Raw genomic sequence first — 25,667 nt, 5'->3', positions numbered from 1 at the left:
GAATTCCTTGAGGCTTCAGAGAGGGTGTCCCTTCTGGTGCCCATGCTTCATGGCAGTCTGTGTGGAGCATGGCATTGCTCGTGGGCACACCGCAATTGCTGTCGACAGTCTTCTTGCCTTGGTCTCCCTGCCAGACACTCTCATGAGCGGTGCTTATTCCTTCTTCTTTCTCTCCCCCATGGCTCTGCCTCCCAGGAAAGGAGGCTTGAAAGGGGCTCGGGGGAAGGCGTTCCTTACTCCCCGTAAACCTGTGGCACTGGGGAGCCTGGCAGCATGTCGAGCAGGGCCTGGAATTCTTCCTCGCTGAGGGGGGCTTCGAGGGTTGCCGCAAGTTCCTCTTCCTCAGTGTCCGCATTCAGAAAAGGGCGTGCCTTGTCCAGAATATCCTCGTCTGACAAGAGTTCGTCCAGGAGGCTTGAGGCGCCTGGAAGGGCTGAGTGCTGGGGCTGTTGCTCCAGCTGGGGAGGTGTCTCTTCACCTGAGGTTGCCTGCTGCTGCCAGAAGTCTGTCTCTGGCGGTGCAGGCAGCCCGATGCCCCCCTGGGCAGGCTGCCCACTGGTGATGAGAGCATGTGTCCCTTCACCCCACGGAACTGTGGCCGGAAGAGGCTGTGGGTTCTGGCATCCCTGAAGTGCTGCCAGGCTGGGCTGGACCAAAATGAACATCGACGGCTGGCCCACACAACACCCAAAGGCAGCCCCTGGCACAAGAAAGGAGGGGGAGAAAACAGGAGTGGCCGCAGCAAATGATTGCATGCTCTCAGGTGCATGAGAGGGAGGATAATGATGAGAGGTGCTATGGACAGTGGGCCAGGGACTTTGGTCCGACGGGGCAGTCACAGCTGATGTGGCATCTGGGCCTTCGGCCAGGGCATTCACAGGCCCACTAGCGCTCTGCTTTGGGTGCCGAGCTCTTCGATTCTGGAACCATATCTAGGGAACCATATGGGGCGATAGGAACATTAGCAGCATGACAATCCAGATCAACTTGCAGCCGCCCCATTCCCGGCCCGCCCCATTCCACCCCGCCCTGCCCTTCTGCGCCCTCCAATCTGTCAGGCCCATGGCAAGTACTGGTGGGCCTCATCTAAGGGCCATTTTCCCTAAAGCTTTCGCCTTGGCTCTTGAAAATTCGGGAGGACGTCAGGGCAACACAGGACCCACCCCACCCCTCCCCACCCCTCCCCACCCCTGGCTTTGAGGAGAGCCCTCATTGCCCAGCTACAACCTCAGGCCCCTCCCTGGCTGCCCAGGACTTCCATTGCCCTCTCCTCTTCTGGAAATGGATGCCTTCAGGTCAGCCCCATTGGCGCATTCATAGGATGAAGGGAACGTCCTCCCAATCCCCCCTCTCCAAGCCTACATATAGCCAGCAGCAACCCGTCGCAAGGGTTAACACTCCTTTCTCTTGGGAGAAGCCAAGTTCCACCCACTAGTGGAGAACTTACCTGGATTCGAGGTTCGGGTATTCCTGTCTGATGAGCCAATTCTTCCCTGGCAGCAATAGATGGAAATCGATCCCTCTCAAAGGCTTGCACAAGGACCCTTGTTTGAGAAGGAGAGATGAAAGTCCTCTTTCGCCTGGCCTCTCTTCCCAAGTTTTCTAAAGAAGGACACACAGAGAAGAGAGGACATTCAGGCCAATTTCAGCACGTTCACAGCAGATCCAGTGTGTGGTATGTAGGAAGTGGTATGTCATAGATTAAGATCGATACATCGATACATCTTATTCAGTGCTATGTGAAAATGCCCCATGTGATGGAAGAAGGGATTTCTGCACATCCAGGCAGGTTCCGGACCCAAAGATTCCAAGCCTTCCTGGCCACGCATCTCCCCACCCTCCAACAGGGGCATGATGATCCTGTGTGGAACAGGAATGGGGCAAGAACCCAAGATATCATGGTATCCTCTCTGAAGCATTCTTGGCCTCCCATGGTCATCCACGTCCAGCGATGATTGTGTCTCATAGAGATGCTCTGGGGAAATGACTTACGAATGCTGGGAACTTACCTCGAGTCAAAGCCTCAGGTGGTGGTGGCCGCAGTGACTGCGACTGCCCTGCTTTGAAGCCATTCTCCGACAGCAATCGGCTCTGCTTTAGGCATCTTCTTCGCTGGTTTTGAAACCAAACCTGGGTACAAAGAAAGAAAGCCTTGTCTTTCAATGCTTAGGCACGTACTTCCACGACCTATTGCAGGGATGCACCATAAAACAAACACACAAACGCACCAGCCAGCAACAAGCCGACTAATGGAGACCCAGTATGGCCCGTCTGCCCCCAGTGGAAATATTTACAGTGCACACGGACTGAACTCTCACTAGCACGTAGAATGTAGACTCCGGCTTTCACCTGTGAAGAAGTGCACCAGATTCCATTATACACAATCTGTGTCCATGAAAACAATCTTTCCTCTTCGAGTCACCTTACTGGTGTCCAGAGTAATGACTTGTGACACAGGAGGAGACAATGCTTGCTTTCCCACAGTCAGAATGGGATGGATAGCTACCTCTCTCTCTCTCTCTCTCTCCCACGCCCCACCCATTCTCCTCAAAACTACCAGTTTCTCTGTGGCTCTTTTGGTCTCTGTCTACGATTCTCTGCATGTACCTGTTGACATCTGTCTCTGTTGCCACCCGCCTGCCTGCACACCTGACTGCCTGCCTGCCTTCCCCTCTCTCTGTCTCTGTCCCAGGCTCTCAGGCTCCACCTGCTTTCCCTCGTTTGGTCTCTTTGCCTCCCCTTCGGTCTGGTCCATGCCCGGTTCATGTTTCCCTGCCTCTCTTATGTCCCCAGAGGCAGTGCTGTCTCATGACACGCAATCATATCCATTAGCAAGTGCCCCCATGAAAACCACTCTTCCCATGCTGCCTGGGAACTACTCATTGACAGTTACTTCTCAGGGACTACATGCCTCCATCACTGTGAGGTCAGGAGGCTCTTATGAACCCACTCCCCATCTTCAGAATATGTGTCCTTGTCTTCAACAGTGAAGCAGTGTGCATGCTACCTCATTCCCCGAGGCCGACCCGCAGTATGGGCCTGTGCTTGTGCACGTGTGTGTGTGCATGCTTTTAGACGTTTCTGATGGTGGTGTGTGGAACATTTAACACCCTGAGCAAAAGTGTTCGTAGGGAAAGTCAATCAGTCTTTGGCGACGCTTCGTATGGTCGCAGGCGGGGTGTTCCTACCTTTGGTGACTCCTCTCCAACCTACCCAGAGAGGGAAGTCTTCAGCACAGCTAGTTCTTAGGAGACCAGCCATTAAGGGAACACCTCCTTGGCACCACCAGGCCCTCCTGCTTCCTTGGCCCCTCGCCCTTTTTCTTGACCACCCATTTGAATGGACCGCTCGCCACACGGCTCAGTCTGGCTGCGTTTTCCAAAGGGAGCCACGTTCCTTGCCAAAATTCGAGTCCCTGCTGTCTGGAGCACCCCGAAGAGGAAGCCCAAAGAGCAAGGACTCCAACTGGCATATGGCGCCTTGCGTCTGGACATGGACCCCGAGAGGGAGAATGGATCGAGAGACTCGGACGTACCTGAATTCTGCTTTCTGCAATGCCCAGTTCTCGTGACAGCCGTTCTCTGGTCGCTATCCCGGGGTAGGGGTTCTGTTGAAAGACTGCTTGCAGGGTGTCCTTCTGATTCAGCCTCAGAACAAGCCTCCTCCTTTGCAATGGTCTTGAGAGTCGGCCTGTGGGAGAGAAAAGGGGGAATGTGTCAGGGGCGAATCCATGGAGGTTCAAACCAATGGTACCAGTGCAGCGCTGGTCCTTGTGCCACTTGAAAAATGTCTAAGGCAGGGGAAGACTCTGCATTTGGGACAACCGTGGGTACACCCCGAAAGCCACGCTGAGTGGGACCATGGGGGCTCAAGCTAAGCTGAGGGTCAAGGCTATGGGGATCCCCTCACTACTCGCCAAGGATCCACAGGACGCCATGCAAACAGAAGGGGAGAGCCCTAGAAAAACAGGCTAACGTGACCAAAATGGGTGGAAGGATTTTCCACTTGGGGAGGCCTGGGAAAGTCTTGATGGCTTCTACCAGATTTACCTCGACCTCTATGCTAATGAGAGGAGTGAGGCTTCTGGCCTGTCATTTGCACAGAGTACCTGCGTTTTCACTATTTGAAAGGAAATGAGACGAAAGCCAAACGAAGCCAGACAAACACACAAGCCCACCCCCGACAAAGAACGCACAAGAAGATTGTTTAGAAGACCTAGCTTTTTGAGATAAGGACCAGCTTGGTGACCCGTCTGATGGTGTCCACCCACCCACACACCCACAACAGCCCGGTACTCCTCGGAAGATGGGTTTCCCTTTCTAGGCACCGAGGTCATGCTGACTCGCCATGTGCTCCTGCTATTCATTCAGTTGGGCAGCCTTGAAGGGCTTCCCCCACCCCTGTCCTATTTGAGGTTGCGTCTTCCTGGTGGTAAGGGAATAGATGGGTGCTCCTTTCCTGCCTTCTAAGGCGGGAGCCAGCTGTGATGGCCAGGGTGGGTGTGGTTTCAGGCACGTCCAGCACACCCCTGACATCTTGAGTTTCCTGAACTCTCTCCAACTCTAGGACAACACCAACCCTTCTGCAAGGGCTACCTGCTCTAGCAGCTGGCAGCTGGTGACGTAGTGTCATCACCACGTCTCCCCATGGAAGGAGGCAAAGCAAGGCAATGGTTTCGGACCCCTATAGGGGACTTCCTTTAAAAGCGCCCTTCCTTCCTGCCAGCTCCAAGGAAAATCTTTGGAAAGCACTCAAGGAACGGATGTGTCACACTGCGGAGTTTGGCTTTCCAGAGACTCCTGCAGTGCCTACCTTGGAGTCCAATTAGAGACAGTTCGAGTGCTCCTGGAATCTCTTTCCCAGGCTCTAGCTTTCAGTTGTGCTCAAAGAAAAACTCTCTTTTTCTTCTATTCCCAATACATACTGGATGTGGATTCTTTCCATGGACACCATAGAAGTTAACCACTTCAAATGGAACAAGAAACCAAAGGGAGCAAATCCGTAACAACAGCAAGAATAGAACATGCAAAGCCAACTCAAAATCCCAAACACGGTCAACTGGAAAAGAGTGTCAGTTTAGTTGGGAACGTTTTCAAACACTCGTGTTCCGTTCACTGCAACCACGGGCTGGGATTTTTGATAGAGAAGCTATTGTCAGGCAACAGGGCTACCAACTTCCATGTCGATTTCAAGAAGGAAAACAAACGAACCAGCAAACCAGAAATATGTACGTGAACTGCCCAAACCAAGGTGCATCCTTTGGCCCAACTGATTCCAGAAACATGTCCCAGCATATCTGTCTGTGCCAATTGGTGGTCATTGGGAAACTTCAATCTTCGTGGTGACCAACCGTTGGGGTGGGGAGGTGCATGAGTGTATTTGGATGATCCAACCCCAGAGCCCAGATGCTGAGGGCAACGTACCTCTGGAGGTGCTGTATGTGACGGACGAGCTGGACGAATCCATGGTGGGAGACCCAAACGGATGGCACGGAAACTGCTGGCCAACCATTCAGTACTCAGAGGCTCAGAATTTATAATGGAGGAGGATGCCCCGCCCCTATTTATGTAAATAGCCTCAGATGGTGGGGAACCCTTCCTTGCAAATTGAGAACCTGGAAGGAATCCCATGAGGCAAGTGGATGTTGGAATGGAAGGCGTGTTGGGAAACTCCCAGGTCCCTTTGAAGCTGCTGGCCTCGTCGTCCTTTCACAGAAAGCTTGGGGTCCAGTGCTCTCTCATTTTCGCACCTTTCCACATTCCACACATACTTTTGCTCTCTGTGGAATTCCCCAAATCTGAGTCCCTCATGCGTAGGTGTGTCACTGTACTTTCCCAAATGCAGAGAGAACCTAGAGCCTAGCTTGCCTCGAGTACATTTCCCACTTCACTCATCACCACCATGACTTCATTTCCGCCCACTCTAAAAGCATTTACCTGGCTGGTGTTTGAGTTCCCGATAATTCACATACTAAGTTTGAGTGCTTATCGAGGGTCTACTCATGGTCCTCAAGAGTTTGGGACTTTTTCAGAGGTACCCTGAAACCCACCCCTTTGCTCATATGCCATGGAGAAACCAGAGAAAGGGGCAGGCCACAAGTGTAGGTTTCACAAGAATAGGAAATTATTTTCACTGCTTGTCCTCGGCGTCCAGAAGACCAAGGCAGTTTCACATTCACTGGTCAACTGGCATGTGTGCCAAGAAGAAGGAGAATGGGAAGGTGAAAGAGAAGGTGGTGTGGAAGGGGAAGGGGAAGGAGAGGGATATGAAGCTAGTTAGATGATGGATGATGACACAGCTGGGTTTGAAAGGAAAGCTTTGCATTCCAAGGACAGCCATCCCAACATTTTCGGTGCATTTGTGCTGCACAGAATAGAAGAGTTAAAAACAAACCAACCAAAAAACCCCACACAGAAACACAGAACCATCTTTAATGTGTACCTTTGCCGACAAGGTTCTTTTGCCACCACGTGGATTAACATGAGGACAGAGAGCTTATTTAGAAACAGTTGGGAATCAGAGTAATTACACCAGCAATTCGTTAAAATATGGCTGGTGTGTGTGTGTGTGTGTGTGTGTGTGTGTGTGTGAGGGGGTGTTTGTGTGATGTGTGTGTTTGATTTTCTGCACCCACTAAGGACGGTTGTCTGCTGGTATCTGTGGATGGATGCCAGCGGGACCAGTAGGTGTGTGCAAGTCTCAGGAGGCCCACGAGGATGTCCTGTGGAGGTGCATGTCTTGGTCCCTCATCTTGAAGTAACTGAGATCAGAAGGAGGCGTGACCATCTTGTTGGATCGGGGTGGTTTTTCCCGAGAATTATGAAGTTTTGGGTGAGATAATCACTGAAACATGGGATTTGCTGGCTCCTCCCAGAAGGCACTGCCTGCCAGACCTGGACCGGCTCCCTCCTGGACAATCCAGGTGGGGAAAGGTTGCTTGGGAGAGCAGAAACTGTGATCTGCATGGCAGCCAGGGAATCCTGAGTGGCCCCAGGTGTGTTTATACACAGGTGGCCTCCCTGTGGAGGAAACGCTGCCCGTTCCTGGGCTCTGAGGTTTCTCTGGAGCAGCCAGCATTGGACAACCAATATGGTAAAGCCCCAGCTCCTAGCTCTAGCTAGAGTCTGTGCAAGTCCTGCCACCCACAAGCATCTCAGTGTTTCCCGGCACACTGTGACCCAGTGTTCCTCCCGCCCTCTTGAAAGCACCAACTTTTCCATAAGCTGTCTCTTTCCACATCTTCAGTCCTACTTGTCCTGAGGCTACCGTGGCCAGATTCTTTCCCCAGAAGCCCTATGCCCCCGGTGTGGCTCTTGAAATTGATGTTTCCTTTCTGCAAAACGAAAGGAAGGAGAAAGAGAGAGAGAGAGAGAGACAGAGAGAGAGAGACAGAGAGACAGAGAGAGAGAGACAGAGAGAGACAGTGACAGAGAGAGAGACAGAGAGAGGGAGAGGGAGAGAGAGAGAAAGAGAGAGGGCTGTATATTGCTCTAGAGCTCTGGAGAAAGGGGAGCCTAAGACTGGGGTGTGACTGGGAGGGAGTTGAGGACTAGATGGATCTGCCGAGATATGCACACATTAGAGCTAGAGACCCAGATGCAGGTGTAGCTAGAGAATCAGATTCATTGTTGTATAGCCATTCAAGTGGCAACTCTCAGATTATTTTAATGTTTCGTGCCACTGACACACCCATGCTGAACATGGGGTCCCCGGATTTAGCCAGTCGAGAATCACTCAACACAGAGTGTATGAGGCACATGTGTTGGAAACTAGTTTTGAAAGAAACAGTGGAAGGGAGGATCTGCAACGACGTTACGATGCCACATGGATTTGGCTTTTCAGTTCATTTGTGCATCACTTTAGTTGTAACTAGGCTTATCTTTTGAGAGGTGTGTGCGTGTAGTGAGTGGCTGTGGACACACAATAGGAGAGAGAGAGGGACAGAGAGAGATTATTTGCCTGCATAATATACGAGGCACAGTGGTTACTATGAACCCTGGCAATGAAAGTTTTTGCAGAGTTCTGTCCTTCTGTACAAAGGTGATGCCCTCGAGGAACCCTTCCACACCATGCACCCAGAAAGCAAGTGAAGGTTGTCACTGTGAGAGTGTTTTCGTGATTCCACTAAGGTGTATTTGTGGCTACAAGCTACGGGACTAGAAACAGGCATCTGGACCATCCTCCCATGCTGTCCCAGGCCAAGGGAGGGATTTCGCCTCCCCAAGGAAACGCAGGAGAATACAAAGCGACCAAAGCACAACCGAGAACTTGAAGTGAGTGCCAAGATTTATTGATTGGATCAATGGAATGTCACATACAACGGGGAAATCCAGTTCAGCATTGGGTCCTCCTCGTTATCCTTGAACGGCTAGAATTCCTTGAGGCTTCAGAGAGGGTGTCCCTTCTGGTGCCCATGCTTCATGGCAGTCTGTGTGGAGCATGGCATTGCTCGTGGGCACACCGCAATTGCTGTCGACAGTCTTCTTGCCTTGGTCTCCCTGCCAGACACTCTCATGAGCGGTGCTTATTCCTTCTTCTTTCTCTCCCCCATGGCTCTGCCTCCCAGGAAAGGAGGCTTGAAAGGGGCTCGGGGGAAGGCGTTCCTTACTCCCCGTAAACCTGTGGCACTGGGGAGCCTGGCAGCATGTCGAGCAGGGCCTGGAATTCTTCCTCGCTGAGGGGGGCTTCGAGGGTTGCCGCAAGTTCCTCTTCCTCAGTGTCCGCATTCAGAAAAGGGCGTGCCTTGTCCAGAATATCCTCGTCTGACAAGAGTTCGTCCAGGAGGCTTGAGGCGCCTGGAAGGGCTGAGTGCTGGGGCTGTTGCTCCAGCTGGGGAGGTGTCTCTTCACCTGAGGTTGCCTGCTGCTGCCAGAAGTCTGTCTCTGGCGGTGCAGGCAGCCCGATGCCCCCCTGGGCAGGCTGCCCACTGGTGATGAGAGCATGTGTCCCTTCACCCCACGGAACTGTGGCCGGAAGAGGCTGTGGGTTCTGGCATCCCTGAAGTGCTGCCAGGCTGGGCTGGACCAAAATGAACATCGACGGCTGGCCCACACAACACCCAAAGGCAGCCCCTGGCACAAGAAAGGAGGGGGAGAAAACAGGAGTGGCCGCAGCAAATGATTGCATGCTCTCAGGTGCATGAGAGGGAGGATAATGATGAGAGGTGCTATGGACAGTGGGCCAGGGACTTTGGTCCGACGGGGCAGTCACAGCTGATGTGGCATCTGGGCCTTCGGCCAGGGCATTCACAGGCCCACTAGCGCTCTGCTTTGGGTGCCGAGCTCTTCGATTCTGGAACCATATCTAGGGAACCATATGGGGCGATAGGAACATTAGCAGCATGACAATCCAGATCAACTTGCAGCCGCCCCATTCCCGGCCCGCCCCATTCCACCCCGCCCTGCCCTTCTGCGCCCTCCAATCTGTCAGGCCCATGGCAAGTACTGGTGGGCCTCATCTAAGGGCCATTTTCCCTAAAGCTTTCGCCTTGGCTCTTGAAAATTCGGGAGGACGTCAGGGCAACACAGGACCCACCCCACCCCTCCCCACCCCTCCCCACCCCTGGCTTTGAGGAGAGCCCTCATTGCCCAGCTACAACCTCAGGCCCCTCCCTGGCTGCCCAGGACTTCCATTGCCCTCTCCTCTTCTGGAAATGGATGCCTTCAGGTCAGCCCCATTGGCGCATTCATAGGATGAAGGGAACGTCCTCCCAATCCCCCCTCTCCAAGCCTACATATAGCCAGCAGCAACCCGTCGCAAGGGTTAACACTCCTTTCTCTTGGGAGAAGCCAAGTTCCACCCACTGGTGGAGAACTTACCTGGATTCGAGGTTCGGGTATTCCTGTCTGATGAGCCAATTCTTCCCTGGCAGCAATAGATGGAAATCGATCCCTCTCAAAGGCTTGCACAAGGACCCTTGTTTGAGAAGGAGAGATGAAAGTCCTCTTTCGCCTGGCCTCTCTTCCCAAGTTTTCTAAAGAAGGACACACAGAGAAGAGAGGACATTCAGGCCAATTTCAGCACGTTCACAGTAGATCCAGAGTGTTGTATGTAGGAAGTGGTATGTCATAGATTAAGATCGATACATCGATACATCTTATTCAGTGCTATGTGAAAATGCCCCATGTGATGGAAGAAGGGATTTCTGCACATCCAGGCAGGTTCCGGACCCAAAGATTCCAAGCCTTCCTGGCCACGCATCTCCCCACCCTCCAACAGGGGCATGATGATCCTGTGTGGAACAGGAATGGGGCAAGAACCCAAGATATCATGGTATCCTCTCTGAAACGTTCTTGGCCTCCCATGGTCATCCACTTCCAGCGATGATTGTGTCTCATAGAGATGCTCTGGGGAAATGACTTACGAATGCTGGGAACTTACCTCGAGTCAAAGCCTCAGGTGGTGGTGGCCGCAGCGACTGCAACTGCCCTCCTTTGAAGCCATTCTCCGACAGCAATCGGCTCTGCTTTAGGCATCTTCTTCGCTGGTTTTGAAACCAAACCTGGGTACAAAGAAAGAAAGCCTTGTCTTTCAATGCTTAGGCATGTACTTCCACGACATATTGCAGGGATGCACCATAAAACAAACGCACAAACGCACAAGCCAGCCAGCCAGCCAGCAACAAGCCGACTAATGGAGACCCAGTATGGCCCGTCTGCCCCCAGTGGAAATATTTACAGTGCACAGGGACTGAACTCTCACTAGCACGTAGAATGTAGACTCCGGCTTTCACCTGTGAAGAAGTGCACCAGATTCCATTATACACAATCTGTGTCCATGAAAACAATCCTTCCTCTTCGAGTCACCTTACTGGTGTCCAGAGTAATGACTTGTGACACAGGAGGAGACAATGCTTGCTTTCCCACAGTCAGAATGGGATGGATAGCTACCTCTCTCTCTCTCTCTCTCTCTCCCACGCCCCACCCGTTCTCATCAAAACTACCAGTTTCTCTGTGGCTCTTTTGGTCACTGTCTACGATTCTCTGCATGTACCTGTTGACATCTGTCTCTGTTGCCACCCGCCTGCCTGCCCACCTGACTGCCTGCCTGCCTTCCCCTCTCTCTGTCTCTGTCCCAGGCTCTCAGGCTCCACCTGCTTTCCCTCATTTGGTCTCTTTGCCTCCCCTTCGGTCTGGTCCATGCCCGGTTCATGTTTCCCTGCCTCTCTTATGTCCCCAGAGGCAGTGCTGTCTCATGACACGCAATCATATCCATTAGCAAGTGCCCCCATGAAAACCACTCTTCCCATGCTGCCTGGGAACTACTCATTGACAGTTACTTCTCAGGGACTACATGCCTCCATCACTGTGAGGTCAGGAGGCTCTTATGAACCCACTCCCCATCTTCAGAATATGTGTCCTTGTCTTCAACAGTGAAGCAGTGTGCATGCTACCTCATTCCCCGAGGCCGACCCGCAGTATGGGCCTGTGCTTGTGCACGTGTGTGTGTGCATGCTTTTAGACGTTTCTGATGGTGGTGTGTGGAACATTTAACACCCTGAGCAAAAGTGTTCGTAGGGAAAGTCAATCAGTCTTTGGCGACGCTTCGTATGGTCGCAGGCGGGGTGTTCCTACCTTTGGTGACTCCTCTCCAACCTACCCAGAGAGGGAAGTCTTCAGCACAGCTAGTTCTTAGGAGACCAGCCATTAAGGGAACACCTCCTTGGCACCACCAGGCCCTCCTGCTTCCTTGGCCCCTCGCCCTTTTTCTTGACCACCCATTTGAATGGACCGCTCGCCACACGGCTCAGTCTGGCTGCGTTTTCCAAAGGGAGCCACGTTCCTTGCCAAAATTCGAGTCCCTGCTGTCTGGAGCACCCCGAAGAGGAAGCCCAAAGAGCAAGGACTCCAACTGGCATATGGCGCCTTGCGTCTGGACATGGACCCCGAGAGGGAGAATGGATCGAGAGACTCGGACGTACCTGAATTCTGCTTTCTGCAATGCCCAGTTCTCGTGACAGCCGTTCTCTGGTTGCTATCCCGGGGTAGGGGTTCTGTTGAAAGACTGCTTGCAGGGTGTCCTTCTGATTCAGCCTCAGAACAAGCCTCCTCCTTTGCAATGGTCTTGAGAGTCGGCCTGTGGGAGAGAAAAGGGGGAATGTGTCAGGGGCGAATCCATGGAGGTTCAAACCAATGGTACCAGTGCAGCGCTGGTCCTTGTGCCACTTGAAAAATGTCTAAGGCAGGGGAAGACTCTGCATTTGGGACAACCGTGGGTACACCCCGAAAGCCACGCTGAGTGGGACCATGGGGGCTCAAGCTAAGCTGAGGGTCAAGGCTATGGGGATCCCCTCACTACTCGCCAAGGATCCACAGGACGCCATGCAAACAGAAGGGGAGAGCCCTAGAAAAACAGGCTAACGTGACCAAAATGGGTGGAAGGATTTTCCACTTGGGGAGGCCTGGGAAAGTCTTGATGGCTTCTACCAGATTTACCTCGACCTCTATGCTAATGAGAGGAGTGAGGCTTCTGGCCTGTCATTTGCACAGAGTACCTGCGTTTTCACTATTTGAAAGGAAATGAGACGAAAGCCAAACGAAGCCAGACAAACACACAAGCCCACCCCCGACAAAGAACGCACAAGAAGATTGTTTAGAAGACCTAGCTTTTTGAGATAAGGACCAGCTTGGTGACCCGTCTGATGGTGTCCACCCACCCACACACCCACAACAGCCCGGTACTCCTCGGAAGATGGGTTTCCCTTTCTAGGCACCGAGGTCATGCTGACTCGCCATGTGCTCCTGCTATTCATTCAGTTGGGCAGCCTTGAAGGGCTTCCCCCACCCCTGTCCTATTTGAGGTTGCGTCTTCCTGGTGGTAAGGGAATAGATGGGTGCTCCTTTCCTGCCTTCTAAGGCGGGAGCCAGCTGTGATGGCCAGGGTGGGTGTGGTTTCAGGCACGTCCAGCACACCCCTGACATCTTGAGTTTCCTGAACTCTCTCCAACTCTAGGACAACACCAACCCTTCTGCAAGGGCTACCTGCTCTAGCAGCTGGCAGCTGGTGACGTAGTGTCATCACCACGTCTCCCCATGGAAGGAGGCAAAGCAAGGCAATGGTTTCGGACCCCTATAGGGGACTTCCTTTAAAAGCGCCCTTCCTTCCTGCCAGCTCCAAGGAAAATCTTTGGAAAGCACTCAAGGAACGGATGTGTCACACTGCGGAGTTTGGCTTTCCAGAGACTCCTGCAGTGCCTACCTTGGAGTCCAATTAGAGACAGTTCGAGTGCTCCTGGAATCTCTTTCCCAGGCTCTAGCTTTCAGTTGTGCTCAAAGAAAAACTCTCTTTTTCTTCTATTCCCAATACATACTGGATGTGGATTCTTTCCATGGACACCATAGAAGTTAACCACTTCAAATGGAACAAGAAACCAAAGGGAGCAAATCCGTAACAACAGCAAGAATAGAACATGCAAAGCCAACTCAAAATCCCAAACACGGTCAACTGGAAAAGAGTGTCAGTTTAGTTGGGAACGTTTTCAAACACTCGTGTTCCGTTCACTGCAACCACGGGCTGGGATTTTTGATAGAGAAGCCATTGTCAGGCAACAGGGCTACCAACTTCCATGTCGATTTCAAGAAGGAAAACAAACGAACCAGCAAACCAGAAATATGTACGTGAACTGCCCAAACCAAGGTGCATCCTTTGGCCCAACTGATTCCAGAAACATGTCCCAGCATATCTGTCTGTGCCAATTGGTGGTCATTGGGAAACTTCAATCTTCGTGGTGACCAACCGTTGGGGTGGGGAGGTGCATGAGTGTATTTGGATGATCCAACCCCAGAGCCCATATGCTGAGGGCAACGTACCTCTGGAGGTGCTGTATGTGACGGACGAGCTGGACGAATCCATGGTGGGAGACCCAAACGGATGGCACGGAAACTGCTGGCCAACCATTCAGTACTCAGAGGCTCAGAATTTATAATGGAGGAGGATGCCCCGCCCCTATTTATGTAAATAGCCTCAGATGGTGGGGAACCCTTCCTTGCAAATTGAGAACCTGGAAGGAATCCCATGAGGCAAGTGGATGTTGGAATGGAAGGCGTGTTGGGAAACTCCCAGGTCCCTTTGAAGCTGCCGGCCTCGTCGTCCTTTCACAGAAAGCTTGGGGTCCAGTGCTCTCTCATTTTCGCACCTTTCCACATTCCACACATACTTTTGCTCTCTGTGGAATTCCCCAAATCTGAGTCCCTCATGCGTAGGTGTGTCACTGTACTTTCCCAAATGCAGAGAGAACCTAGAGCCTAGCTTGCCTCGAGTACATTTCCCACTTCACTCATCACCACCATGACTTCATTTCCGCCCACTCTAAAAGCATTTACCTGGCTGGTGTTTGAGTTCCCGATAATTCACATACTAAGTTTGAGTGCTTATCGAGGGTCTACTCATGGTCCTCAAGAGTTTGGGACTTTTTCAGAGGTACCCTGAAACCCACCCCTTTGCTCATATGCCATGGAGAAACCAGAGAAAGGGGCAGGCCACAAGTGTAGGTTTCACAAGAATAGGAAATTATTTTCACTGCTTGTCCTCGGCGTCCAGAAGACCAAGGCAGTTTCACATTCACTGGTCAACTGGCATGTGTGCCAAGAAGAAGGAGAATGGGAAGGTGAAAGAGAAGGTGGTGTGGAAGGGGAAGGGGAAGGAGAGGGATATGAAGCTAGTTAGATGATGGATGATGACACAGCTGGGTTTGAAAGGAAAGCTTTGCATTCCAAGGACAGCCATCCCAACATTTTCGGTGCATTTGTGCTGCACAGAATAGAAGAGTTAAAAACAAACCAACCAAAAAACCCCACACAGAAACACAGAACCATCTTTAATGTGTACCTTTGCCGACAAGGTTCTTTTGCCACCACGTGGATTAACATGAGGACAGAGAGCTTATTTAGAAACAGTTGGGAATCAGAGTAATTACACCAGCAATTCGTTAAAATATGGCTGGTGTGTGTGTGTGTGTGTGTGTGTGTGTGTGTGTGTGTGAGGGGGTGTTTGTGTGATGTGTGTGTTTGATTTTCTGCACCCACTAAGGACGGTTGTCTGCTGGTATCTGTGGATGGATGCCAGCGGGACCAGTAGGTGTGTGCAAGTCTCAGGAGGCCCACGAGGATGTCCTGTGGAGGTGCATGTCTTGGTCCCTCATCTTGAAGTAACTGAGATCAGAAGGAGGCGTGACCATCTTGTTGGATCGGGGTGGTTTTTCCCGAGAATTATGAAGTTTTGGGTGAGATAATCACTGAAACATGGGATTTGCTGGCTCCTCCCAGAAGGCACTGCCTGCCAGACCTGGACCGGCTCCCTCCTGGACAATCCAGGTGGGGAAAGGTTGCTTGGGAGAGCAGAAACTGTGATCTGCATGGCAGCCAGGGAATCCTGAGTGGCCCCAGGTGTGTTTATACACAGGTGGCCTCCCTGTGGAGGAAACGCTGCCCGTTCCTGGGCTCTGAGGTTTCTCTGGAGCAGCCAGCATTGGACAACCAATATGGTAAAGCCCCAGCTCCTAGCTCTAGCTAGAGTCTGTGCAAGTCCTGCCACCCACAAGCATCTCAGTGTTTCCCGGCACACTGTGACCCAGTGTTCCTCCCGCCCTCTTGAAAGCACCAACTTTTCCATAAGCTGTCTCTTTCCACATCTTCAGTCCTACTTGTCCTGAGGCTACCGTGGCCAGATTCTTTCCCCAGAAGCCCTATGCCCCCGGTGTGGCTCTTGAAATTGATGTTTCCTTTCTGCAAAACGAAAGGAAGGAGAAAGAGAGAGAGAGAGAGAGACAGAGAGAGAGAGACAGAGAGACAGAGAGAGAGAGACAGAGAGAGACAGTGACAGAGAGAGAGACAGAGAGAGGGAGAGGGAGAGAGAGAGAAAGAGAGAGGGCTGTATATTGCTCTAGAGCTCTGGAGAAAGGGGAGCCTAAGACTGGGGTGTGACTGGGAGGGAGTTGAGGACTAGATGGATCTGCCGAGATATGCACACATTAGAGCTAGAGACCCAGATGCAGGTGTAGCTAGAGAATCAGATTCATTGTTGTATAGCCATTCAAGTGGCAACTCTCAGATTATTTTAATGTTTCGTGCCACTGACACACCCATGCTGAACATGGGGTCCCCGGATTTAGCCAGTCGAGAATCACTCAACACAGAGTGTATGAGGCACATGTGTTGGAAACTAGTTTTGAAAGAAACAGTGGAAGGGAGGATCTGCGACGACGTTACGATGCCACATGGATTTGGCTTTTCAGTTCATTTGTGCATCACTTTAGTTGTAACTAGGCTTATCTTTTGAGAGGTGTGTGCGTGTAGTGAGTGGCTGTGGACACACAATAGGAGAGAGAGAGGGACAGAGAGAGATTATTTGCCTGCATAATATACGAGGCACAGTGGTTACTATGAACCCTGGCAATGAAAGTTTTTGCAGAGTTCTGTCCTTCTGTACAAAGGTGATGCCCTCGAGGAACCCTTCCACACCATGCACCCAGAAAGCAAGTGAAGGTTGTCACTGTGAGAGTGTTTTCGTGATTCCACTAAGGTGTATTTGTGGCTACAAGCTACGGGACTAGAAACAGGCATCTGGACCATCCTCCCATGCTGTCCCAGGCCAAGGGAGGGATTTCGCCTCCCCAAGGAAACGCAGGAGAATACAAAGCGACCAAAGCACAACCGAGAACTTGAAGTGAGTGCCAAGATTTATTGATTGGATCAATGGAATGTCACATACAACGGGGAAATCCAGTTCAGCATTGGGTCCTCCTCGTTATCCTTGAACGGCTAGAATTCCTTGAGGCTTCAGAGAGGGTGTCCCTTCTGGTGCCCATGCTTCATGGCAGTCTGTGTGGAGCATGGCATTGCTCGTGGGCACACCGCAATTGCTGTCGACAGTCTTCTTGCCTTGGTCTCCCTGCCAGACACTCTCATGAGCGGTGCTTATTCCTTCTTCTTTCTCTCCCCCATGGCTCTGCCTCCCAGGAAAGGAGGCTTGAAAGGGGCTCGGGGGAAGGCGTTCCTTACTCCCCGTAAACCTGTGGCACTGGGGAGCCTGGCAGCATGTCGAGCAGGGCCTGGAATTCTTCCTCGCTGAGGGGGGCTTCGAGGGTTGCCGCAAGTTCCTCTTCCTCAGTGTCCGCATTCAGAAAAGGGCGTGCCTTGTCCAGAATATCCTCGTCTGACAAGAGTTCGTCCAGGAGGCTTGAGGCGCCTGGAAGGGCTGAGTGCTGGGGCTGTTGCTCCAGCTGGGGAGGTGTCTCTTCACCTGAGGTTGCCTGCTGCTGCCAGAAGTCTGTCTCTGGCGGTGCAGGCAGCCCAATGCCCCCCTGGGCAGGCTGCCCACTGGTGATGAGAGCATGTGTCCCTTCACCCCACGGAACTGTGGCCGGAAGAGGCTGTGGGTTCTGGCATCCCTGAAGTGCTGCCAGGCTGGGCTGGACCAAAATGAACATCGACGGCTGGCCCACACAACACCCAAAGGCAGCCCCTGGCACAAGAAAGGAGGGGGAGAAAACAGGAGTGGCCGCAGCAAATGATTGCATGCTCTCAGGTGCATGAGAGGGAGGATAATGATGAGAGGTGCTATGGACAGTGGGCCAGGGACTTTGGTCCGACGGGGCAGTCACAGCTGATGTGGCATCTGGGCCTTCGGCCAGGGCATTCACAGGCCCACTAGCGCTCTGCTTTGGGTGCCGAGCTCTTCGATTCTGGAACCATATCTAGGGAACCATATGGGGCGATAGGAACATTAGCAGCATGACAATCCAGATCAACTTGCAGCCGCCCCATTCCCGGCCCGCCCCATTCCACCCCGCCCTGCCCTTCTGCGCCCTCCAATCTGTCAGGCCCATGGCAAGTACTGGTGGGCCTCATCTAAGGGCCATTTTCCCTAAAGCTTTCGCCTTGGCTCTTGAAAATTCGGGAGGACGTCAGGGCAACACAGGACCCACCCCACCCCTCCCCACCCCTCCCCACCCCTGGCTTTGAGGAGAGCCCTCATTGCCCAGCTACAACCTCAGGCCCCTCCCTGGCTGCCCAGGACTTCCATTGCCCTCTCCTCTTCTGGAAATGGATGCCTTCAGGTCAGCCCCATTGGCGCATTCATAGGATGAAGGGAACGTCCTCCCAATCCCCCCTCTCCAAGCCTACATATAGCCAGCAGCAACCCGTCGCAAGGGTTAACACTCCTTTCTCTTGGGAGAAGCCAAGTTCCACCCACTGGTGGAGAACTTACCTGGATTCGAGGTTCGGGTATTCCTGTCTGATGAGCCAATTCTTCCCTGGCAGCAATAGATGGAAATCGATCCCTCTCAAAGGCTTGCACAAGGACCCTTGTTTGAGAAGGAGAGATGAAAGTCCTCTTTCGCCTGGCCTCTCTTCCCAAGTTTTCTAAAGAAGGACACACAGAGAAGAGAGGACATTCAGGCCAATTTCAGCACGTTCACAGTAGATCCAGAGTGTTGTATGTAGGAAGTGGTATGTCATAGATTAAGATCGATACATCGATACATCTTATTCAGTGCTATGTGAAAATGCCCCATGTGATGGAAGAAGGGATTTCTGCACATCCAGGCAGGTTCCGGACCCAAAGATTCCAAGCCTTCCTGGCCACGCATCTCCCCACCCTCCAACAGGGGCATGATGATCCTGTGTGGAACAGGAATGGGGCAAGAACCCAAGATATCATGGTATCCTCTCTGAAACGTTCTTGGCCTCCCATGGTCATCCACTTCCAGCGATGATTGTGTCTCATAGAGATGCTCTGGGGAAATGACTTACGAATGCTGGGAACTTACCTCGAGTCAAAGCCTCAGGTGGTGGTGGCCGCAGCGACTGCAACTGCCCTCCTTTGAAGCCATTCTCCGACAGCAATCGGCTCTGCTTTAGGCATCTTCTTCACTGGTTTTGAAACCAAACCTGGGTACAAAGAAAGAAAGCCTTGTCTTTCAATGCTTAGGCATGTACTTCCACGACATATTGCAGGGATGCACCATAAAACAAACGCACAAACGCACAAGCCAGCCAGCCAGCCAGCAACAAGCCGACTAATGGAGACCCAGTATGGCCCGTCTGCCCCCAGTGGAAATATTTACAGTGCACAGGGACTGAACTCTCACTAGCACGTAGAATGTAGACTCCGGCTTTCACCTGTGAAGAAGTGCACCAGATTCCATTATACACAATCTGTGTCCATGAAAACAATCCTTCCTCTTCGAGTCACCTTACTGGTGTCCAGAGTAATGACTTGTGACACAGGAGGAGACAATGCTTGCTTTCCCACAGTCAGAATGGGATGGATAGCTACCTCTCTCTCTCTCTCTCTCTCTCTCCCACGCCCCACCCGTTCTCATCAAAACTACCAGTTTCTCTGTGGCTCTTTTGGTCACTGTCTACGATTCTCTGCATGTACCTGTTGACATCTGTCTCTGTTGCCACCCGCCTGCCTGCCCACCTGACTGCCTGCCTGCCTTCCCCTCTCTCTGTCTCTGTCCCAGGCTCTCAGGCTCCACCTGCTTTCCCTCGTTTGGTCTCTTTGCCTCCCGTTCGGTCTGGTCCATGCCCGGTTCATGTTTCCCTGCCTCTCTTATGTCCCCAGAGGCAGTGCTGTCTCATGACACGCAATCATATCCATTAGCAAGTGCCCCCATGAAAACCACTCTTCCCATGCTGCCTGGGAACTACTCATTGACAGTTACGTCTCAGGGACTACATGCCTCCATCACTGTGAGGTCAGGAGGCTCTTATGAACCCGCTCCCCATCTTCAGAATATGTGTCCTTGTCTTCAACAGTGAAGCAGTGTGCATGCTACCTCATTCCCCGAGGCCGACCCGCAGTATGGGCCTGTGCTTGTGCGCGTGTGTGTGTGCATGCTTTTAGTCGTTTCTGATGGTGGTATGTGGAAAATTTGACTCCCTGAGCAAAAGTGTTCGTAGGGAAAGTCAATCAGTCTTTGGCGACGCTTCGTATGGTCGCAGGCGGGGTGTTCCTACCTTTGGTGACTCCTCTCCAACCTACCCAGAGAGGGAAGTCCTCAGCACAGCTAGTTCCTAGGAGACCAGACATTAAGGGAACACCTCCTTGGCACCACCAGGCCCTCCTGCTTCCTTGGCCCCTCGCCCTTTTTCTTGACCACCCATTTGAATGGACCGCTCGCCACACGGCTCAGTCTGGCTGCGTTTTCCAAAGGGAGCCATGTTCCTTGCCAAAATTCGAGTCCCTGCTGTCTGGAGCACCCTGAAGAGGAAGCCCCAAGAGCAAGGACTCCAACTGGCATATGGCGCCTTGCGTCTGGACATGGACCCCGAGAGGGAGAATGGATCGAGAGACTCGGACGTACCTGAATTCTGCTTTCTGCAATGCCCAGTTCTCGTGACAGCCGTTCTCTGGTCGCTATCCCGGGGTAGGGGTTCTGTTGAAAGACTGCTTGCAGGGTGTCCTTCTGATTCAGCCTCAGAACAAGCCTCCTCCTTTGCAATGGTCTTGAGAGTCGGCCTGTGGGAGAGAAAAGGGGGAATGTGTCAGGGGCGAATCCATGGAGGTTCAAACCAATGGTACCAGTCCAGCGCTGGTCCTTGTGCCACTTGAAAAATGTCTAAGGCAGGGGAAGACTCTGCATTTGGGACAACCGTGGGTACACCCCAAAAGCCACGCTGAGTGGGACCATGGGTGCTCAAGCTAAGCTGAGGGTCAAGGCTATGGGGATCCCCTCACTACTCACCAAGGATCCACAGGACGCCATGCAAACAGAAGGGGAGAGCCCTAGAAAAACAGGCTAACGTGACCAAAATGGGTGGAAGGATTTTCCACTTGGGGAGGCCTGGGAAAGTCTTGATGGCTTCTACCAGATTTACCTCGACCTCTATGCTAATGAGAGGAGTGAGGCTTCTGGCCTGTCATTTGCACAGAGTACCTGCGTTTTCAGTATTTGAAAGGAAATGAGACGAAAGCCAGACGAAGCCAGACAAACACACAAGCCAATCCCCGACACAGAACGCACAGGAAGATTGTTTAGAAGATCTAGATTTTTGAGATAAGGACCAGCGTGGTGACCCGTCTGATGGTGCCCACCCACCCACACACCCACAACAGCCCAGTACTCCTCGGAAGATGGGTTTCCCTTTCTAGGCACCGAGGTCATGCTGACTCGCCATGTGCTCCTGCTATTCATTCAGTTGGGCAGCCTTGAAGGGCTTCCCCCACCCCTGTCGTATTTGAGGTTGTGTCTTCCTGGTGGTAAGGGAATAGATGGGTGCTCCTTTCCTGGCTTCTAAGTTGGGAGCCGGCTGTGATGGCCAGGGTGGGTGTGGTTTCAGGCACGTCCAGCACACCCCTGACATCTTGAGTTTCCTGAACTCTCTCCAACTCTAGGACAACACCAACCCTTCTGCAAGGGCTACCTGCTCTAGCAGCTGGCAGCTGGTGACGTAGTGTCATCACCACGTCTCCCCATGGAAGGAGGCAAAGCAAGGCAATGGTTTCGGACCCCTATAGGGGACTTCCTTTAAAAGCGCCCTTCCTTCCTGCCAGCTCCAAGGAAAATCTTTGGAAAGCACTCAAGGAACGGATGTGTCACACTGCGGAGTTTGGCTTTCCAGAGACTCCTGCAGTGCCTACCTTGGAGTCCAATTAGAGACAGTTCGAGTGCTCCTGGAATCTCTTTCCCAGGCTCTAGCTTTCAGTTGTGCTCAAAGAAAAACTCTCTTTTTCTTCTATTCCCAATACATACTGGATGTGGATTCTTTCCATGGACACCATAGAAGTTAACCACTTCAAATGGAACAAGAAACCAAAGGGAGCAAATCCGTAACAACAGCAAGAATAGAACATGCAAAGCCAACTCAAAATTCCAAACACGGTCAACTGGAAAAGAGTGTCAGTTTAGTTGGGAACGTTTTCAAACACTCGTGTTCTGTTCACTGCAACCACGGGCTGGGATTTTTTTTTTTTTTTTTTTTTTTTTTTTTTTTTTTTTGCTGTATGCGGGCCTCTCACTGCTGTGGCCTCTCCCGTTGTGGAGCACAGGCTCCGGACACACAGGCTCCGCGGCCATGGCTCGCGGGCCCAGCCGCTCCGCGGCATGTGGGATCTTCCGGGATCGGGGCACGAACCCGTGTCCCCTGCATCGGCAGGCGGACTCTCAACCACTGCGACGGGCTGGGATTTTTGATACAGAAGCCATTGTCAGGCAACAGGGCTACCAACTTCCATGTCGATTTCAAGAAGGAAAACAAACGAACCAGCAAACCAGAAATATGTACGTGAACTGCCCAAACCAAGGAGCATCCTTTGGCCCAACTGATTCCAGAAACATGTCCCAGCATATCTGTCTGTGCCAATTGGTGGTCATTGGGAAACTTCAATCTTCGTGGTGACCAACCGTTGGGGTGGGGAGGTGCATGAGTGTATTTGGATGATCCAACCCCAGAGCCCATATGCTGAGGGCAACGTACCTCTGGAGGTGCTGTATGTGACGGACGAGCTGGACGAATCCATGGTGGGAGACCCAAACGGATGGCACGGAAACTGCTGGCCAACCATTCAGTACTCAGAGGCTCAGAATTTATAATGGAGGAGGATGCCCCGCCCCTATTTATGTAAATAGCCTCAGATGGTGGGGAACCCTTCCTTGCAAATTGAGAACCTGGAAGGAATCCCATGAGGCAAGTGGATGTTGGAATGGAAGGCGTGTTGGGAAACTCCCAGGTCCCTTTGAAGCTGCCGGCCTCGTCGTCCTTTCACAGAAAGCTTGGGGTCCAGTGCTCTCTCATTTTCGCACCTTTCCACATTCCACACATACTTTTGCTCTCTGTGGAATTCCCCAACTCTGAGTCCCTCATGCGTAGGTGTGTCACTGTACTTTCCCAAATGCAGAGAGAACCTAGAGCCTAGCTTGCCTCGAGTACATTTCCCACTTCACTCATCACCACCAGGACGTCATTTCCGCCCACTCTAAAAGCATTTACCTGGCTGGTGTTTGAGTTCCCGATAATTCACATACTAAGTTTGAGTGCTTATCGAGGGTCTACCCATGGTCCTCAAGAGTTTGGGACTTTTTCAGAGGTACCCTGAAACCCACCCCTTTGCTCATATGCCATGGAGAAACCAGAGAAAGGGGCAGGCCACAAGTGTAGGTTTCACAAGAATAGGAAATTATTTTCACTGCTTGTCCTCGGCGTCCAGAAGACCAAGGCAGTTTCACATTCACTGGTCAACTGGCATGTGTGCCAAGAAGAAGGAGAATGGGAAGGTGAAAGAGAAGGTGGTGTGGAAGGGGAAGGGGAAGGAGAGGGATATGAAGCTAGTTAGATGATGGATGATGACACAGCTGGGTTTGAAAGGAAAGCTTTGCATTCCAAGGACAGCCATCCCAACATTTTTGGTGCATTTGTGCTGCACAGAATAGAAGAGTTAAAAACAAACCAACCAAAAAACCCCACACAGAAACACAGAACCATCTTTAATGTGTTCCTTTGCCGACAAGGTTCTTTTGCCACCACGTGGATTAACATGAGGACAGGGAGCTTATTTAGAAACAGTTGGGAATCAGAGTAATTACACCAGCAATTCGTTAAAATATGGCTGGTGTGTGTGTGTGTGTGTGTGTGTGTGTGTGTGTGTGAGGGGGTGTTTGTGTGATGTGTGTGTTTGATTTTCTGCACCCACTAAGGACGGTTGTCTGCTGGTATCTGTGGATGGATGCCAGCGGGACCAGTAGGTGTGTGCAAGTCTCAGGAGGCCCACGAGGATGTCCTGTGGAGGTGCATGTCTTGGTCCCTCATCTTGAAGTAACTGAGATCAGAAGGAGGCGTGACCATCTTGTTGGATCGGGGTGGTTTTTCCCGAGAATTATGAAGTTTTGGGTGAGATAATCACTGAAACATGGGATTTGCTGGCTCCTCCCAGAAGGCACTGCCTGCCAGACCTGGACCGGCTCCCTCCTGGACAATCCAGGTGGGGAAAGGTTGCTTGGGAGAGCAGAAACTGTGATCTGCATGGCAGCCAGGGAATCCTGAGTGGCCCCAGGTGTGTTTATACACAGGTGGCCTCCCTGTGGAGGAAACGCTGCCCGTTCCTGGGCTCTGAGGTTTCTCTGGAGCAGCCAGCATTGGACAACCAATATGGTAAAGCCCCAGCTCCTAGCTCTAGCTAGAGTCTGTGCAAGTCCTGCCACCCACAAGCATCTCAGTGTTTCCCGGCACACTGTGACCCAGTGTTCCTCCCGCCCTCTTGAAAGCACCAACTTTTCCATAAGCTGTCTCTTTCCACATCTTCAGTCCTACTTGTCCTGAGGCTACCGTGGCCAGATTCTTTCCCCAGAAGCCCTATGCCCCCGGTGTGGCTCTTGAAATTGATGTTTCCTTTCTGCAAAACGAAAGGAAGGAGAAAGAGAGAGAGAGAGAGAGACAGAGAGAGAGAGACAGAGAGACAGAGAGAGAGAGACAGAGAGAGACAGTGACAGAGAGAGAGACAGAGAGAGGGAGAGGGAGAGAGAGAGAAAGAGAGAGGGCTGTATATTGCTCTAGAGCTCTGGAGAAAGGGGAGCCTAAGACTGGGGTGTGACTGGGAGGGAGTTGAGGACTAGATGGATCTGCCGAGATATGCACACATTAGAGCTAGAGACCCAGATGCAGGTGTAGCTAGAGAATCAGATTCATTGTTGTATAGCCATTCAAGTGGCAACTCTCAGATTATTTTAATGTTTCGTGCCACTGACACACCCATGCTGAACATGGGGTCCCCGGATTTAGCCAGTCGAGAATCACTCAACACAGAGTGTATGAGGCACATGTGTTGGAAACTAGTTTTGAAAGAAACAGTGGAAGGGAGGATCTGCGACGACGTTACGATGCCACATGGATTTGGCTTTTCAGTTCATTTGTGCATCACTTTAGTTGTAACTAGGCTTATCTTTTGAGAGGTGTGTGCGTGTAGTGAGTGGCTGTGGACACACAATAGGAGAGAGAGAGGGACAGAGAGAGATTATTTGCCTGCATAATATACGAGGCACAGTGGTTACTATGAACCCTGGCAATGAAAGTTTTTGCAGAGTTCTGTCCTTCTGTACAAAGGTGATGCCCTCGAGGAACCCTTCCACACCATGCACCCAGAAAGCAAGTGAAGGTTGTCACTGTGAGAGTGTTTTCGTGATTCCACTAAGGTGTATTTGTGGCTACAAGCTACGGGACTAGAAACAGGCATCTGGACCATCCTCCCATGCTGTCCCAGGCCAAGGGAGGGATTTCGCCTCCCCAAGGAAACGCAGGAGAATACAAAGCGACCAAAGCACAACCGAGAACTTGAAGTGAGTGCCAAGATTTATTGATTGGATCAATGGAATGTCACATACAACGGGGAAATCCAGTTCAGCATTGGGTCCTCCTCGTTATCCTTGAACGGCTAGAATTCCTTGAGGCTTCAGAGAGGGTGTCCCTTCTGGTGCCCATGCTTCATGGCAGTCTGTGTGGAGCATGGCATTGCTCGTGGGCACACCGCAATTGCTGTCGACAGTCTTCTTGCCTTGGTCTCCCTGCCAGACACTCTCATGAGCGGTGCTTATTCCTTCTTCTTTCTCTCCCCCATGGCTCTGCCTCCCAGGAAAGGAGGCTTGAAAGGGGCTCGGGGGAAGGCGTTCCTTACTCCCCGTAAACCTGTGGCACTGGGGAGCCTGGCAGCATGTCGAGCAGGGCCTGGAA

Source organism: Mesoplodon densirostris, chromosome 5 (genome assembly GCF_025265405.1).
Source record: "Mesoplodon densirostris isolate mMesDen1 chromosome 5, mMesDen1 primary haplotype, whole genome shotgun sequence".
In the NCBI taxonomy this organism is placed as follows: domain Eukaryota; kingdom Metazoa; phylum Chordata; class Mammalia; order Artiodactyla; family Ziphiidae; genus Mesoplodon; species Mesoplodon densirostris.
Note: the sequence above shows the minus strand (reverse complement) of the source record.